The sequence below is a fragment of the Physeter macrocephalus genome, chromosome 11 (genome assembly GCF_002837175.3).
Source record: "Physeter macrocephalus isolate SW-GA chromosome 11, ASM283717v5, whole genome shotgun sequence".
Taxonomy (NCBI): Eukaryota; Metazoa; Chordata; class Mammalia; order Artiodactyla; family Physeteridae; genus Physeter; species Physeter macrocephalus.
The window spans coordinates 801,114-819,823 of NC_041224.1; the positions used below are offsets into that span (position 1 = coordinate 801,114).

Here is an 18,710-nt window from a genome sequence, read left to right on the forward strand (position 1 = left end):
GCGGCTGGGCCCGTGAGCCGTGGCCGCTGAGCCTGCGCGTCCGGAGCCTGTGCTCCGCAACGGGAGAGGCCACAACAGAGGGAGGCCCGCATACCCCGCCCCCCAAAAAAGTGGCCAATGCACACATGAAAAGATGCTAAACATCAGTGAAATACAAATCAAAAGCATAATTTACACTAACTGGAATAGCTAAAATTGAAAATACTAACAATACTAAGTATCGGGGAGGGTTACATATGTAACTCTCAAACATTGCTGCCGGCAATGTATGAAGACAAGTACTTTGGGAAACAATTCAGTAGTTTAAACATACACTTTCCATATAACTAAGCAATTCAACTTCTAGGGAAGTGAAAATATATTCATTTAAAAAAAAACCTGTACAAGAATTTTCATGGCAACTGTTCCATAACTGTCAAAACCAGAAGAGAAAAACAATTAAGGAAATAAATTGCTAAGTTATATGGCGGCATATCCATGCAATGAAATTCTACTCAACAAAGAAAAGGAACAAACCACTGTGTATCATTGTATATGGTGCTATATAACAAATCACCTCAAAATACAGTGACTTAAAACAACAATTTATTATGTATCACAATTCCGTGGGTTGAGAGAGTGGCACTTCTGCTGGCCTTGCCTAGGCTGACTCCTGCATCTGTATTCAGCTGTTGCCTGGACAGGGCTGGAAAGAGCCGAGAGAGCCTCACACACCTCCTGGGGCCCTGATGCTGGTGGCGGTCTGGGCACCTGCCTCCATGTGGCCCCCTTATCCGGGGGGTCTTCCCAATCCTCTAGGGCTTCTCTCTCTCTACATGCAGTCTGTCTCTTTAGCAGGACAGCCTGGACTTCTTTATTTGACTGTTGGTTTCCAAGACATAAAGTAGAAGCTAGAAGCTCTCTTAAGGCTTAGATTCAGAAGTCAAAGAATATCACTTCCGTCACATTCTGTTGGTCAATCAAGTCACAAAAGCAGCCCAGGGTCATGCGGTAGGATATAGATCCTGTCATTTGACGGGAGAGGTAGCAATTTTACGTGATAAAGGGGCAACGTACAGGAAAGCGGGAGTCATCAGGAGGCATGTTCACCACTATCCCATTTCATACATACGACAACATCAAGTAATCTCAAAAATAATACTTTGACTGAAAGAAGGCATTCACAAAAGGTAAACAGTATATTATTCTATTTATATTAAACCCTAGAACAGTAAAACTAAGCTGTGAGTCAAAAAATCAGAACATGGCTGCCCCTGGTTATGGGGGTAGGGGTGGGGAGGTTGTCTGAAAATTGGGACAAGGAAGCTTTCTGTAGTGATGGAACTGTGCTATGAACACTGTAGGTTACCTTCACTGATATTAGCGTCTCTTGTCCAATCAGCAAAGCATATAAATCTTTCTTCATTTTTCATGTAATTCATTCTTTTCCATTAGTTGGATTAGCAAACAATCAAAGATACTATTTATTACTTCTATTAGAAGTTTATCTCTTAATGAATTACTACTTTTACTGTGCTCTGAAAATTTTTTGCTCCAGTTTGCTTCTCAGTGCCCCAAAATATGTCTATTTATTTCGTTGTTCATCTTTATTGCTTTTCTTATAGCCCATCAGCTTTTGAGCACACAAAATCTATAGAAAAGCAAGAAATGATTTAAGTTTTTCCCCCAAATTTTGATGAAGCTTCTGCTAGAGGAAGTGAGTCAATAAATAAATCTGGGTCTGTACATAACTTGAATGAACAGAAAATCAGTTTTTTCCTTTTACCACCAAACCAAAAAAAACACATTAACTTTTTTAATGGGGAATTTTCAATATAAATATTTAGTAATAAATAGACCAGTATAGGGAATGCATTCTCCAGCCCTAGCAAACATAAACAGGCCAGTCTTGCCCCATCTATATTCCTAGCCCCAGTGTTATCAGGGATGGACCATCTTGTTACACTTACTCTTCAAAAGTAATCCAAGAGGGCTTCCCTGGTGGCGCAGTGGTTGAGAGTCCGTCTGCCGATGCAGGGGACGAGGGTTCGTGCCCCGGTCCGGGAGGATCCCACGTGCCGGGGAGCGGCCGGGCCCGTGAGCCGTGGCCGCTGAGCCTGCGCGTCCGGAGCCTGTAGAAGGAAACATAGAAGATCTTTGTGACCTTAGAGATGGCACATTTCATAGACAGACAAAAAATGATAATTATAAAATATAGTCCATCAAAATACAAAATTTCCATGCATCAAAAGCTATCATTAAGATGATAAAAAGGCAAGGACCTGAAAAGAAAACAAAACTGCTATAAAATACCAAACTAATTAAGAATTTCTGGTCCTGAGAGGAAACTTTTTGTCGTTATTACCAAGTGACCAGGGTAGAATCTACAGTAATGGAGTGGTAGGCGGTGTCTGGTCTATCACTTCATTTTGTACATGTTCTTCCATTATTTCAATTACTTTTTTGTAAGGTGTTTGGATAAATAAGTCACATTTGTTTTTTTGCTGTGACATTTTTCCAAGTCCTGGTGCAGCAATGAATTAAATTCAAGAATTAGATGATTTCCATTAAATTTCTATCATTTAAGAACTTCACCTTTCATTACGACCCTTGAAGGACAAAACTCTTTCACTTAAAATTTAGCAACTGTAACTACTTTTTAGCACTCCAGGAATAATACTGAATTGTCTTTGTTCTTTAAGACCCTGGTCCAGTGTGTTTTGTTTGACTTGCATATAAAACAAGTAAACACGGCATCCTTGTATTCTGTGTCGTCTCCAGGACTTAATATGGTCATTCAGACTGAGCGCTCATCTTGTGTCAGTTGTGTCTGTCTCACTGAAAACCAGTTTACAAACAGTTCATGCAAATTTTAGTGTTGGGCTAGGCTAGCCCGTATCTCAGAATAATTTAACCACTTGCAATTTTTTTTTTCTTCTCAAAGCTTGAGACTCGCTTTTTGCTCATTTTACATTCTGTTCAGTTCTCTCTCTATAGTATTGGGATCACAATTTTGAAAAAGTACTGTCATTAACAGTGTTAAACATTTTATTGCCTTTTGTGACAACGTGAGGAAAGAAGACATGGTTCCTAACAAGACCCACTTATAGCTCAAGATGAGCTGCTGACCCCTGGAGTGTTCCGGTGGGACTTACAATCTCCCTCCTCTTAACTTTTCTTTTCCGCCACTGTTTCTCCTTCTGAAAGTATTCTCATTCTCATGAACATATTTATCTTTCCTGTTGTCATCTTTACTACTTTTGTTCGTTTCTTTGGGCTACTTTGATCCTTTTCCTTATCTTCATGATTTTGCTCCTAAAAGGCAAGCCACAGCTGGGAGAAAATATTTGCAATACAAATCTCTCATAAAAGAGTCATACCCAACGTATATAAGAATTCCTATAGTGAGTAATAGAAAATGAGCTGATTTTTTTAAAAAACTGCAAAAACTGAAACACACTTCACAATATAATTATAATTATATTATACATGTAAATGATTATGTTTATATAACTATAAAAGTGGCCCATGCGGTCTTCCCTGGTGGCGCAGTGGTTGTGCGTCCGCCTGCCGATGCAGGGGAACCGGGTTCGCGCCCCGGTCTGGGAGGATCCCACGTGCCGCGGAGCGGCTGGGCCCGTGAGCCGTGGCCGCTGAGCCTGCGCGTCCGGAGCCTGTGCTCCGCAACGGGAGAGGCCACAACAGAGGGAGGCCCGCATACCCCGCCCCCCAAAAAAGTGGCCAATGCACACATGAAAAGATGCTAAACATCAGTGAAATACAAATCAAAAGCATAATTTACACTAACTGGAATAGCTAAAATTGAAAATACTAACAATACTAAGTATCGGGGAGGGTTACATATGTAACTCTCAAACATTGCTGCCGGCAATGTATGAAGACAAGTACTTTGGGAAACAATTCAGTAGTTTAAACATACACTTTCCATATAACTAAGCAATTCAACTTCTAGGGAAGTGAAAATATATTCATTTAAAAAAAAACCTGTACAAGAATTTTCATGGCAACTGTTCCATAACTGTCAAAACCAGAAGAGAAAAACAATTAAGGAAATAAATTGCTAAGTTATATGGCGGCATATCCATGCAATGAAATTCTACTCAACAAAGAAATACTTTCCTTCTGAAAGTATTCTCATTCTCATGAACATATTTATCTTTTCTGTTGTCATTTTTACTACTTTTGTTTGTTTCTTTGGGCTACTTTGATCCTTTTCCTTATCTTCATGATTTTGCTCCTGAGAGATTTCCATTTCCTTAAGACACAGTAAGAGAATTTGGACATTTTAAAGCTTTGTGCAGTCTTCTTTCTTCCAGAGTAGGTTTTTGGCTTTACAGTAGAATACGTCTTTCCATTTTATTTAAATTTTGATGTAGTCAATAATTCATAAACATGTACAAAATTAACCTGAATTTAAGGTTTGCCAAAGTGCAATTCAAATACATTTGAAATTGCTCCTACATTGTATAGAACTATATAAATTGGTAGTCAAACAACTTTTCTTTAAATTGAAGTATAGTTGATCTACAATGTTGTGTTAGTTTCAGGTGTACAGCAAAGTGGTTCACTTATACATATATATTAAATATCTATTCTTTTTCAGATTCTTTTCCCTTATCAGTTATTACAAAATACTGAGTATAGTTCCCTGTGCTATACAGTAGGTCCTTGTTGGTTATCTATAAAATAGCTTGTATGCTACATACATTGACTTGTTGATGGATATGTGTAGGAATTTTTATCACCGGGACGCTCTTTTCTTCAGGTCCTTTAACTGCATTTGGGCAATTTTGTGTGCGGACTCGCTATACCAGTAACAATGTTATAAGTTGTTTCATCTGGAGCTATTGTCAGGACAAGATGCATTGGACAAGCTAAGGCATGATCCTGTCGCTGGAATGCAGAAGACATGCAGTGTTGCACACAGACATTCCAGATGCTGTGATACTGCCACAGGTTTGTTCTATAAACACAAGAATTCTTGCAAACTCTCATTTGCATGATTCTCATCAAAAAAGAAAGAAATGTATAGAGTATTTAAAATTGTGTATTCTGAATTATTTCATTTATCTCTGACAAAACTCCCATTTGGGTAGGTATTGTAGTGAACCAATTCTTCCACTTACGATTTTGCTTTGTGTGCCTGATAATTGAAAGAGATTTCTGCAGACTAGCTTCGGTCCATAAATTCCAAACCCTGCACTTCGTGTTACCACTGGCTGAGTCAGCATGGCGGACAATGGTGGTATTCCTGGAAGCCATTCATATACCCGGACACCTAGTAATAAATAACAATGCCAGAAGTGACCATAAGCTACATAAATATGCCCCATTAAACCAAAAATAAATGTTTCCTCAGCTCAACTCCCTTATCTGTATCTCTCCAAACCCAGGCCATTCTAAAACCCCTGATACCCTAGGGTAAGTATAACAAAGGAAAAATTGGAGTGGAAAGAGACAGTCGTCTTAACAGGTGAAAATATCTTACTTTGACAAATTTTAGAAAATCATACCACCATGTGAACTCATTTTTAGGGTCTCTCCCAGGCCTTGGAAATGGTCCATTAAAGTGAGGGGCTCTGACATTTTGTTAATTTCGTAGTAAATCTGCTTCTGACCCCACCAGCAAATTGCACCCGTATATTATAGTTTATTGATTACTCTTGACATATTGCTGATGATATTATACAATGAAGAAAAATCAGGTAGAATTCATAACATTTAACTATCGTATGATTTAATGGTTTTAGATCAGTTAACAATTAATTATATAATTATATACTTATTTAATAATAAATTAACAACAGTAGCTCACGCACGTATAGCACTTTTTCAGGGTTGTGTGATCTTCGCTTCAACACTGTGAGGGAGGTGTACTATTATCATCCCTGTTTTAGAGATGAGGAAACAGAAGACAGAGAGGATAAATGATTTACTCATAGTCACACCGTTTTAGTAGAGGCTCTAGGCCAACTTCCGTGAAGAATTCAAAGACAGAGATGCAAATGTGTCCTTGTCCAGGCAGGGAGGATAATTAGGAGGAGCCATGCTTGGAACGGGACCAGTCGTTTACTCCCTAGGGACTGGGGAGACTGTCTTGAATTGGAGAGCTCAAGGCCATCTAAGGATCACTATTCAGACCTGGGGGATTGAGGCCCTCTGGTAATACTAGCCCAGACTTTCTGATTTTCTCAAGAGAATATAGAAATATAAAAATTTGAGTGTGTGTGTGTGTAATCTCCTAATTGTGAGATAGTGAATCAATTTTAAAAAAGAAAAACAAGTGGGCCAAACAAAAGGACTGTGGTTCTAGCCCTCCTCCAAGGCCAGGAGTACTTACCCACACTTAGTTCTTTGCAACATTGCAAAGTATAATTTGTTTTTCTACACATCTGTTTCCTTTTTCTACTCAAAGTTTTGTAGCTTGTTACTTTCACTGCCTAGCATTGTGCTTTTCCCAGAGCAGATGCTTAAATAAATGAAGTCAGGTTTGTAAGATTTCCTGAGTCAGAAGCCGAGCTTGAGCTGTCTAATCGGGATGCTTTGGGGTGCCGACGTGAGAAAAGGTAACATACAGCAACATCTGACCGTTCACTGCAGGTGATAATTTAGGTGGTGCTATCTATCTTTAAAAGTATATTAATTTTCCCTCTGGTTACTTTTTTGGTCAAGTATCAGATCGACCTAGGAGCAAAGAAATATAGAGAAGGACATAAAATGCTGATCACAATCTGTAATTAACAGTCATAAACATTTCAGGCCCCCAACGCACCTGTCCCACTTTAACCTCCACCACACAAAATATGGAATTGCTTTCTGAAAGGACACAGCCAGCTCATTCAGTGGGATCCCCAGCAACCTTTGCCCCAGTTATCTTGCAGCCCAGAAATCAACATTGTTAGCAGTAAACCTCAGAAATAAAACTTCAGTACTCATGCTATAGGCAGGTGTAAATTACTGAAAGCACAGCGCATTCGGTAATTTGATGGTTTCCAGCCATTTCATTTTATTTATTTTCTTTTTCTTTAAAATTTTGGTTTATGTTTCCTACTCCGATGACTAAAGGCTCATGTCAAATGGTTGAGATCATTGGTTCCAGAAATTCCAATAAGCTGGCTTTACTAACACCTGCCTGCTCTGATTTTTGAGCTCATTGGATCTGTGCATATCACCGGGGTTCCTAAATGTCATATCTAAAGCCAGCCTTTCAGACGTGGAAGACAGAGGGAAACTCACCTCCTGTCTACCTCCTCTCCTTCCCGCAGTGGCCTCAGTCTCTGCTTCTGTCATTTGCATATCGGTCTGTTCTATTTCTTCAGCCCAAGTGTGTGATGACACACTTCTGGAGCCTTTCCAGCCAACTCAGGAGTTTCTGGCCTTCGGTGTCTATCCCCTAAGGCAGCAAACTCAATCTACTTAGAGAGCTGTTAATTAAGTGAATTATGTCTGGTCAGGTATTTATGAGCAAAGAAAACAGGAATGGAAATGACACAGAAAGACTGAGCAAGCTATACGTAAATTCAACAAACAAAAAAACCCAGCCCCACCAAAAGAACCCCTCTAAAAGGATTTTTCCTTTAGTCTTCAGTTTAGGTTTTCTCCTTAACTCAATTGGACAGAATACACTTGTTCTTTAGTGAGATCATTCTCAGCCCACATATGCTTGTAAACTTGGGCAAAATGCAGAGAAGAGCTGAGAGGAATAGAAATACTGTGTATCCTTGTTACAAAGCTGTTCAAGGAAATGCTGTTTACTTCGAAACAGTGTTCCCGAGAGTACGTCTGCCATCTGTGGTCCAGATGATGGTGGCTGTGGTGATGCATTAAACATTTAGAAATAAAAGCTAAACTGTTGTTTCTGTTTTCGAGGATAAGGCAACCGAAATATTGTTTCATTACTCTTTTTTTTTTTTTTTTTTTTTGCGGTACGCGGGCCTCCCTCTGTTGTGGCCTCTCCCGTTGCGGGGCAAAGGCTCCGGGCGCAGGCTCCGGACGCGCAGGCCCAGCGGCCGTGGCTCACGGGCCCAGCCGCTCCGCGGCATGTGGGATCCTCCCGGACCGGGGCGCGAACCCGGTTTCCCTGCATCGGCAGGCGGACGCGCAACCACTGCGCCACCAGGGAAGCCCTGTTTCATCACTCTTAATGCGCAAAATAGCTAGAACTCGTTGACGCGTTATGTATTCATAACTTAGAAGACATTGAAAGAAAGACACAATGATTGTGGATTTTTGAGAGGGTGGCTTGGCACAGTTTCTGCATGGGCTATGGTGCAGGCATAGTGTGCTGAGACGTGGAGACTGCCAGAAATTTGAAAGCATTCCTATCATCACCATGACTTACTCTTCAAAGAGGGATCCTGCTCTACGATAGATTGATTGTTTCATATAGTGTCACTCACAAGCATGATTCTACACCTATCAAGCAGTTCATCATAAATGTCCCCCTTCTTGAAGCTGTGGTAAGGCATTTAGAAAGCTGTTCATGAGTCTTTACTAAGTGAGGTGCAAAGAAAACTAAATGGGTATGATTTCCGGGCGCTGCCCATCAAGAATAGGCAGTCTAAAAGGGACTTGTAAAAGAACAGGGCAATGCAAATAGTCAATACATTCATAAGATAGTCACAAAATCAAGGCCCATACATGTTTTTTGATGTTATTTTTTTTTAAACAAAAGAGCAAATTTGATTTGGTGAGTGGAGGCAGAAGAAGAGGAGTAATGGTGGTGGAATCACCACCTTTCACCCAGAAGTCAAGAGACAATTCTGGTATGAGCTGGGATTTCAAAGGTTTTTTGCACAATCAAGAAGGCTGAGAAGGAGACATATAGGCCTGAAAATGAGTGACTGAAATCAAGCTGGACTTGGGAGGTGGCAAGGGATAGAAATGGCCGATGGAGCCAAATACAAGAATATTAAGTTGAAGCAGGCTCTTCACCTGCAACTCAAGATACAATACTTAGGCAAAGTTTCTAGGTTTTGAGGAGTTAAAGAATGTCCCAATCTTCTTTCTGGTCTATCTACTCTTTCTTACAAACCTTTGTACTTCTCTGCCACTAACCAAAACAACTAGGCATTCCAATCAAACAACAGACGTTCCCGGTTGAAGATACTAGCAAAGAAGTGGTCAAAGCGATCCTGCGTGGGTTCAAGGCTGGATGGGGAAGCTTTGGGTACTGAAGGCAGGTTGAGAAAAGCGTCCCATCCAATGGTGTCTGAAGTCAGCTCCTATAATATCATGGGAAAAAATTATTAAATGATCAGGAATTTTGCAAGCCAATTGTTAGTCATTACCAAAAATTATATTAAACTACAGTTAAATGAATTATATTAGAAACAAAGGTAATTTTTTTAAAAAGTCGCTACATTTTACTGTTATCTATGCTCTTGAGGTCATTTTCTTACATTGTAGCTGTATAATGGAAGTACCACAGAATGGTGTGCTCCTGGGCCTCTCTCCCCAAGGCTGCTCTCAGCGCTAACATGCTGGTAGCTTGAAATCAGCTACATTGATAAACATTTACCAGCATGTCACTGGTGCTTGTTACAATGTACCATCCCCAAGAGTGAGCCTGCTTTTTACATCAGAGCTGGTTTTAGAGGCAAAATAAAATGCCATTAGAAAGTAGAGTCACAGATGTAGAAAACAAACAAACTTACGCTTACCAGGGAGGAAAAGGCAGTAGGGGTGGGGGAAGGGATAAATTGGGAGACTGGGATTGACATATACACACTACTACACATAAAATAGATAACTGATAAGGACCTGCTGTATAGCACAGGGAACTCTACTCAATACTCTGTAATGACCTATATGGCAAAAAGAATCTAAAAAAGAGGGGATATATGTATATGTGTAACTGACTTACTTTGCTGTACAGCAGAAACTAACACAACCTTGTAAATCAACCATACTCCAACACAAATTTTTTTAAAAAAAGGAGAAAATAGACGCAAGAAATCCGTTAAGTGTAAAAAAGAAGTACCCAAGCCAACATTTCTCTGATCTTGCTGTCTATCATTTTTGACCATTGAACCATTCATTTAGAGGTATTTATTGAGCACTTACTACCACCATGCTAAGCTCTCTGAATACAATGAAATAGAAGATGAAGTTCCTGCCCTCAGGGAGCCCATGACCGAATACATCACCAGAGGAGCGCCTGGAGAGTGATACTAGAGCCTGGTATGGGAGAGAAGTGGGAGGGGAGCACAGAGGAGGGAAACTGAGTATTAAGGCAGGTGTGGGATGAACCCCATACACAAGACAGTGCTTGGTGCCCACTCAGGTAGGTTACTGGGGAATCTTATAGGAGGGGAGCATTAATGTTCATGTGGTCCCTTAGCTTTGACCACGCCTTGGAGAAGCATGAGTTGTACTCTGCAAGCAAGACCTCACACCCTCTGCAGCGGATCTTGCTGGGAGGGAGCAGGTGGCACCTACCAATGGCCTGACAATGGGAACTGGATGGAGTTCCAGTCTGAGGAATGGCCTTGCTGGTAAGAAGAGCATCCTGGTCATGGAAGTTTGCCCATTCCAGGTGACAGGTAGCCTTGCAGGCCTTCCTGCCGGCGGCTCGATGCTAGGCTACCTGAGGATATCTGTTTCTTCCCATTCACCCAGAATGAGGGTGTCTGGAGGGGAAGAAGGGTGTTTTTAGAAGGAGGCCTCATCTGAGTCTTGAAGGGAATAAGGTTGGAAGGAGGGACAAGCCACACCCAGGTGACAACCACCCTGACATCATGGTTAATTCCCACCTGAAAGGGAGCTAATTCTGGGATGTTTAGAAATTAACTTGGACATGCTACTATACATAAAACAGATAACTAATCAAGAGCTACTGTATAGCACAGGGAACTCTACTCAATACTCTGTAATGACCTATATGGCAAAAGAATCTTAAAAAGAGTGGATATATGTATAACTGATTCGCTTTGCTGTACAGCAGAAACTAACACAACATTGTAAATCAACTATACTACACTCCAATAAAAATTTGAAGAGAAAAAAAGAAATAAACTTGGACGGTAAGAAGAAAAAGGAAATAAGAAAGTATAGGAAAGGGATAAATAGCATTGCTGCTCAATTGCTGATAAGATATTCAGTTGGTCCCTGAGATGGGCCTGGAGCTCTGAAATGATGATTAAATTCTCATCCAATTCCCAGGCAAATACTTCTAATATCAGGCAACTGAGAAGTAAATTGAAATGACATTATTAGAAATAAGTGTCTATGCATAATAATTTGCAGTCTCTTTGCCTGAAAGAAGAAATTGCATCATCTGTATTCATTGCTTTTGAAACTGCTAAACTGAATCTGATATTTCTTCATGTTAAATTGAAGGCTGCAGTTATCAAAATGCTGACAAGTTGAGTTATTGGCTATTTTCAGGGCCCATGCAAAGAGTCTCCCATTAATAACATTCGCTGTGTACACTGATAGCAGAGAATTATTTAGAGCTATCAAATGTGTTATTACAACTTATCCTGTATGCCCCAAAGAAGACATTTTTGACTTGTAGGGGAAAAGAAGGATATTTGCAGGGAGTTGACAAATGACAAAATATCATTGCCTATAATAGGGGAAAAGATGTAACAATGTAATTCTGTAATAACTCAGTTAGAATCTGCCACTCCCTCTTTTTTGTTGTTGTTTTTCAACAAGGTTTACCATGCTCGTCTCACAAAAGAATAAATAAATAAATAAAAATAAAATAAGAGGTGAAACCAGAAAAGGAGAACTCAGAAGAAGAAATTTGTTTAAAATGCTGATTTATCATGTGGGCTTAAAAATCTCTACCAAGAAAAAAAAAAATTGACCATTTCCTTTATTTTCTACTAAAAATATCGCGAACTGCCAGTTTAAGGATACAACAGCGTATTATGTGCCGTTAAGCAAAAACAAAAGAAGATTTTTTTAAAAGTTCTGATTTTAAATATAAAGGCAGGGACTTCCCTGGCGGTCCAGTGGTTAAGACTTCACCTTCCAATGCAGGGGCTGAGGGTTTGATCCCTAGTCGGGGAGCTAGGATCCCACATGACTCGTGGCTAAAAAACCAAAATATAAAACAGAAGCAATGTTGTAACAAATTCAATAAAGACTTTAAAAAAATGGTCCACATTAAAAAAAAATCTTCAAAAAAAATAAATACAAAGGCACTGGTGCAGAGGTAAACATGGGGTTATTACGACAGGGTATGGAAGCCTAGTCTGCGGAATAAGCACCTCGCACTTCCTTTTCGGGATGGGATTGTCTGCAAAAATAGTTCTCAAGCCTATTGTATATTTCAGCCCATGAACTATTTTGACAGATTCACTATGGACCATCTTGGACACATCCCTTCATACGTGATGCTACACAGATATAACTATATTCCATGCCCCCGCAATACAGAAACACACATGCACAGCCCAAGAATGAATGGAGAAATGAGGATGCCTTTCCGTGCCCCCCGTCCACATGGTTGACATGCATGGTATTATTCCTACATCCCAAGTACCATGCTGGGCACTAGGAGAGACACAGGAATAATATACCTAATTCCTGTCCTCAGGAAGGTATCTTCGAGTAACGGGAGAGAGACATAAAAAATAGCAAATCACAATATAATGCGGTAATTTTGATGTGGAGGACGGTGCTGTGGAATTACCAGAATGAGGACATTCATCCTGCCTAGAGTCAGGGAAAACTTCACAGAGAAATTGACACTTAAAGAAATGGATTTTTCCAGGCGAGAAATAGGAAATGCCTGGAATTAATACATTTCAATTAATTCTAAAACAATAAACACTGTAGAAACACACTCAAAAGTTTTCCTGCATACCAGTACACACCCCACACAGAAGACCTTTTCAGAGCGCTGAGCCATCCTTCTGAAGTCCTGGGTTGTTTGTTACCACAGCAAAGCCTATTTTATTCTATCTAGTACAATTGGGTGATGGTCTTGTTGGAGCCACAGATCAGATCATGGTACATGAAGATGAGGATGGAGTTTCCTCAAAAGGAGAAGCATCTCCCAGAATCAGTCATCTTGGGAAATAATCAGGCCTGAGATAAGAAATAAGGCTTTTGTAAGCAACTTAGGAGAGAAATTTTTCCTTCTATCTGGGGCTAAGGGTCTAAGGCAGGGAAATTCCTGAAGCCTTTCTGATATTGGGATGAGCGTACTGGGGGAGCATAACAGGCATAGAACCAATAAAGGAGAGAGCAGTGCCCCATCTGGGGGACACCTGTAACAAACACCAGCCTCTGCTGAAGGCCGGAGAACAGGGAATGGGGACAAGATATCACAGAGCAGCCTGTCCTTGCTTTGGTATCATTCTTTCCTGTCTGAAGCATAAGTAAAACTAAAGATGCTAAGCACCAGAAGAAGCCTCTGTCGCTGGCCTACCTTCCTGATCTCAGTGAGTTGCAAGCCGCAATTTCATGCTGCAAATGTTCCACGAGGGTTACTCAGTAGGAAACATGTCATTCTGTCTGCCTGGTTGTCATCAGGTCCTGTTCTGTAACAGCTAGCAACATTAGCTGCAGTAACAAACAGACCAAGAACCTCAGTGGCATAAAACAGGAAATGTTTATTTCTTATCTACATGCTTAATGCATGCATGTGCGTTGGGTGGCCTCTGCTTAAAGCTGTCCTCTTTCCAGGCCCTTAAAGCTCTCTGCCACCAGCAGTGGTGTAAGTGACTTCCGCTGCTCCAAAGGATTCGACACACGGGGAAAGGCAGCAGAACAAGTGTGTGTGTGTGCAGCTTGATGGTGGACATAGACCCCACACATTCCCCAGGAAATCTCTTGAGTTCCTTGCTAAAGGGTATATGGTTTTAACTGAGCAAACGATAAGCAAATCTGAAATGTGCTGAGCGGGCTGTTAGCTTTCCTAACAGAAGAAACTCTGTAAGGACGGCTTGGTGGCAGGTAGAGAAGACAAAGGAAGAGAGGTAAAAGAATAAGCGGAGAGGAGAGGATGAGTGAAGTTTAAGAAGCAAACAGAGATATAAGAGAAATGAAGGCAAGAAGGAGAATCAAGACAGTGGGTACCAGCCATCCTTGCTCCAGGTGGCTTTGGTACAACTTTCTCCTCCTCCGATGCTCCCCGGATGTCCCTTTCTCTGGGTCCTGACTACTTAATCAAACAAAGAAAGACCCCTAGGCAAGAGGAGGCAGAAGGGAAAAGGAGGAGGATGTGGGGATATCAAAGACGCCTGAGTCTGGGCTCTCGAAGAAGGGTAACTGAAGAAAAAACAAGGAACAATAAGGGGCCAAGGAAAACGGAAGCGGCCTCGGAGAGTCTAAAATTCGGAATCTGCTTAAGACAGGGAGACACTGCGGCGGATGAAACTGCTCGTCTGTTATTTCAGCCTTGAAATATCAGATTCTTCCCCTGCCGTTCTCTGCCTGGTGATGACGGCAAAGCTCACGCTCTTGAGATCGTATCTGGGAAGAAGATTACTGCTGGGGAACTGGTCGTCCCATAATAAATACAAGGGACCCTTGGCGCGGTGCTTTCGGGGCTGGCCTGCCCTGAACCGGGCGGGCTGGTCATGCTGCCAAGCGCACATCGTTAGACACATGCCCGGTCTTATCACCTCGACATGGCCCAGGGCTTTAGAGAACATGCTGGGCCTGCTGGGGAGGGGGGGCGGGTGACTGCATTCCAGAGAAAACCTTGCCCTGACCCATGAGAAAGAGCTTAAGTTTGTGTACAAAAATAAAGCTTTTACAGCCTCACAAACCTGGTGCTAAAAATATCATTTTAATGTAACCAGAGCTGCTTTCTGTAGCACGTTGCTAGCAGAGACTATCAGACTATCACGCATCTCTACGAGATGTCAGACTGTCTTTTCACGTAAAAACCATGAAACTGTTTAACTGAAATCCACTGCGAGAGAAGCTCTGAACGGATGTGTATTTGCCTGTAAAAGTAACAAGCCACTCCCCAAGGTGCTGTTAGACCTGGAAATGGTAGTTGGGTTTTGCTCACATCATAGCCTCTGTCACCTTTCCAGGACTTAACTGTGGAATTGTTTTTAAAACATTTACATGAAATAGAAACAGTTTCCTATTTCTATTTCCACTCATTGTTCTAAGCAAGAAATCTTAAGAGTACAACCAGTGGCTTAAATTCCCCCTCATCGTTTGATTATCTTCCCTTTTTCTGAAATTAATACTTCCCTTTTCTTCCTCCATCCACAAAAACAGTATTTCCTTACAAGCTGTCATATTTTACACAAGGCTGCCATAAACCTAATCAATGCTGTTGTGTGAAAAAAAAGGGATGAGGGCTCATTCTTAGCTACAAGAACAGATGGATGGTTGCCAGAGGAGGGGCAGGAGATGGGTGAAATGGATGAAGGGGGTTTAAGGTACAAACTTCCAGTTATAAAATAAATAAGTCCCGGGGATGCAATGTAAGCATGGTGACTATACTACTAATGCTGTGTTGTGTATCTGAAAGTTGCTAAGAGAGTAGATCTTCAAAGTTCTCACCACAAGAAAAAACATTTATAGCTATGACAGTTATTAACTAGACTTATGGTGGTGATCATTTCACAGTATATGTAAATATCAAATCCTTACACTGTATACCTGAAACTAACATAATGATATATGTCAATTATACCTCAATTTCTTTTAAAAAAAGGATTCAGCCCAGTGGGTGCCCAGCTTGACAAGCCCCAGCGTCTGAGAGAAACAAAGGGCATCCCTTCCTTTGGGAAGGTTTCTACTCCAGGCTGCATGGCTTGGTGGGCAGAGTATTGGCTTGATTTCAAGCCCCACATGTCCTTTGGGTAGACACCTGTGTGAAATACACAAACTGCACAACCGTACATGCCAACTCTTACATGTTCTTACAGGGTGTGTCTCCTTGGCTACATTTGATTGGTCCAGGGATGGCTTCTTATATAAGCCAGGCCAATCAGAGCTCTTCTGTGGAATTTTTTCCAACTAGACCCAAGAGAGTCAGACCTTCTCTGTTGGTGAAAGTCAAAAGATGAATTTCATGAGCTATTGGAGACTGAGATTCCTGCCATTTGAAAAAAGCCATCGGTAGTGAAAAAGAATGAAGCCAGTGCACAAGGAAACAAAGGCAAGAGATGAAGGCAGCACTGAAGTTCCTGGTTCCAGCGGTGCCTGAGACCAGTAGCATCCCCGTCCGTCTTGTGGTGGGTGGTTTGGTTGTTCAGCCGTCTCTTGGATTCCATGAGTCAAAGACATCCTTTTTTGCTTCAGCTTCTTCGACTTGGGTTTGCAACATGGCAACTTGAGAGTCATGAAAAAATGCAGCAGGGCTGCAAAGAGCAGCCATATATCATGGCAGCCACTGCATCCAGACATGCCTCCAGCCTGCCCAGGTCACCTGTGGCCAGCTCCTGCAGCCTATGCACAGAGAAGTCTGTGCTTGTTACATGATTAGGAGCCAGCAACTCCCTGTTTCTAGCAGTATGAGCTTATCCAAGCCTCTAGACCTCAGTTTCCACATCTGCAAAATGGGAATTTTAATAATTCCTATTTCATAGATTTTTTGAGAGGATTAAATGAAGTAATGCGTGTAAATATTTAGGACAGGGCCTGGCATCTAGTGCTCAATAAATGTTAGATCTGATTATATTATTTTATTATTTCCAGTGTCATATGGTGCTTGACACAGGATAGGCACTAGTAAGAGCTGCAGTGGCTGTAACAATCTCATTTTAGCCTTAACCCCATGGCTAACAGTCTTTGACCTTAGGAAAGTTATTTGTTTATTTTTTTTTGAATCTCAGTTTTCTCATCTATAAATGGGAAAAATAATAATATTTTTGGCAGGTTAATTGAAAGATAACATGAAATGATGTATGTAAACAAATTTCATGAACTCAAACTCTATCCAATTATAAAAGATGAAAGGTTAGAAAGATGAATCTAAGTTTGCTTCTTTACAGTGATACTAATATATCAGTATTTTAATAGCTAAAAAAGAAGTGAGAACTTGTAAACTGGTATCTTCTATTGAATGCAATAGGTACCATATGTCCTAAAAATAGAGATTTTTTTCTCCATTGGAATCAATAAAACTATTTTTACTTTGGGGAAAAAATATGTCCTTTAAACATTCTTGTTTTTCTTCAATTAGCTCTCATGCACAAATTCTGCTTTCCCCTCAGGAAGGCTGTCTGAGAATTTTGATAGTACCCCAAGCTCAGTCTGGGAAAACAACAATTTTACAATTTCAAATCAAATCTTGGCGTGATGTTTAAAACATTAGCCTGCCTACAACAAAAGAAGCCTTAGATCAAACCATCTGTTTTCTTAGCATGCTAGCCTTTGATAAGTGGAGATTTTGAAAATAAAACTGAATATAATCATCTCTGGACCATTTTGGTGAGAGAGTAGCCCCACCAGAAGAAAAAAAAAAGCTATTGCTTTTTTCTAGCAAGTTTGCAGATCTGAATGAAGAAGACGGTTAGCAGGGTAAATTCAAGTTAAAGAATGAAAAGCACGAGACCATATAAGAACAGGCAAGTTGAACACAATGCTACAACATCTCGTTTCTGTTTTAATTTAGAACATTACCCTGTCTGTTCTCTGTCACAACCTCCTCCCCTCTTAACCTGAACATTAGCAAGAAAGAAACTGGAAAGTGTGGGATTGGAAAGAGCCCGGGTGTCTGACTCAGCTATTTTCAAGCCTGGCCATAGACCTGCTCAGGGCAGCTCCTTGGTGCTGTGGTTGCGAGGTTGAGGTGGACACCCTCCAGCTGCACTGCCTTCCAGCAGCTCTCTCCCTTGCTTCCTTGCTAGCAAAATCTCAGTTTTGCTCCAGTCTCAATATGACTAACCCTAGTCTATAACTCAGGATTGGTGTCTGTCAACTCTTTGCTACTAGAGAAGGCAGAATGACGTGGTCCTGGCCAACGTGATATCAGGGGATCTGCTGGGGGCTCTGGGAAGGTTTCCTCTCAGACAGAGGGTGAAAGGCCCATGAGTCCAGCCCTCTTCCCTCCCCTTCTCCTTCCTTCTTTGAACACGTTCGTGTACAGAAAGGGGAATCAGAGGTTCCATGATCAGTATCTTCAATTTTTTTTTTTAAATTTTATTTTGGAGTATAGTTGATTAGCAATGTTGTATTAGTTTCAGGAGTACAGCAAGGTGATTCAGTTATACATATCCATGTACCTATTCTTTTTCAAATTCTTTTTCCATAATATCTTCATTTTTTTAAGGCCAGACCTGAAGTAAATTTTTCCACGAATGTCATGTGAGATGAATGCATTCTTGCAAATTGCTTTCCAAAAATGCACAGTAAGCAGTTCCTCCACAGGGCGTGAGACCTCTGGCCTCACCGTTCCTGGGCTGCTGGGCCTTGCTCTTGGCAATAGAGGCTCTGGCGCTGGCAATGGGGAGGTCACTAGGTTCACAGAACCTCATGCAAGAGATTTACAAAAAACCACAGAGCTAAAATAAATACTATTATAGGGGTATCAGAGACCAGTTTCAAAAGCTGCAAATATTTTCTGAACTCCTGCCATCCGATTTTCCCATAGCCATGTAGATGCAACGCAACTATTCAGTTCATTTGAATTGTTAGTTTACAAGATTTTTCTTGAAATGTTGACAATCCCTTCTACTTTTTCCCTCAAACTTTTATGAAACTCAAGAGTATTTTGATCAGAGAGAATACAGTCTTCTAACTTAATTATAAAAGTAATACACGGGTACATCCCTATCTGT

General features: G+C 41.0%; 1 long non-coding RNA gene across 2 annotated transcripts in view; it reads right to left on the reverse strand.

Moving 5' to 3' along the window:
• LOC102993565 (uncharacterized) overlaps positions 1-7,880 on the reverse strand; it is a 10,240-nt gene extending 2,360 nt beyond the window's left edge. The window contains exons 1-4 of one of the 2 annotated variants that reach the window (XR_008618438.1): positions 7,237-7,880; positions 6,341-6,684; positions 5,820-5,888; positions 5,127-5,278 (exon numbers count right to left, since the gene is read on the reverse strand). This is a non-coding gene — a long non-coding RNA (uncharacterized lncRNA). The remainder of the gene's footprint in view (positions 1-5,126; positions 5,279-5,819; positions 5,889-6,340; positions 6,685-7,236) is intronic. The other variant, XR_447567.4, reaches the window with a different exon arrangement.
• Between the last annotated feature and the right edge of the window lie 10,830 nt (positions 7,881-18,710).